Consider the following 772-nt stretch of genomic DNA (forward strand, 5'->3'; position numbering starts at 1 on the left):
ACGTGTTTCATTCAAGTAATTAAGATTAGTTATCAATTCTTGTGTCACTATCCTATTCCCCCTCAATGAAGAAAAAAATGGAGGAAACCGGTCATTTTTTAAATTATATTAGTAATAAAAACATGGATGTAAATATCCTTGAAAGACACACCGGTCTCACATGAGTGTACTTGTATAATCAAGAGAGCTTTAATTTAAGTGCCATTGGCACTTTGTGGTTCCAGGCATCATCGGAGCTTCTAATAAATGGTCAGTGGGGAGGTTGTTATATCTGCGACTTGGAAAGCACTTTGCTGGTGACCTGGAAAAATTAAGAAATATTTTTGCTGGTTGGATTACTGAATTATATATTTTTTGCTAAATTTAACATGGGCAAATTATTCTCAAACTAACCGAGTGAACAAAAAAACAATGCATTCACAGATTATAAAGCCACCGCAACTTCTTCAGGCATTTGACTGTTATGGTAAATATTCAGACAGTAGTCATTTAGCAGCAACGATTCCGCAATAAATAACGCATTATGTCTCAGTCCCGCATGAGAACTGCAGCCGACAGCCGTAACCTACCAGCTAAAACAGCAGTGGAGACCTTAAGAACAATCTGTACAGTATTTGTCACACTGTGACAACAAATATAAAAAAAATCTGCAGGCCTGAAATAAACAACTCCGCTGGTAGGTAGACATGAGTCCAGGAGTCCACCAGAAGTGATCATTTTCCACCAAAGTATCTGATATTGGTACAAAAACCACAAGATAGGAAAGAAAATC

The sequence above is a fragment of the Sceloporus occidentalis genome, unplaced genomic scaffold (genome assembly GCF_023333645.1).
Source record: "Sceloporus occidentalis isolate IW3139 unplaced genomic scaffold, rSceOcc1.0.p SCAF_28, whole genome shotgun sequence".
Classification (NCBI taxonomy): domain Eukaryota; kingdom Metazoa; phylum Chordata; class Lepidosauria; order Squamata; family Phrynosomatidae; genus Sceloporus; species Sceloporus occidentalis.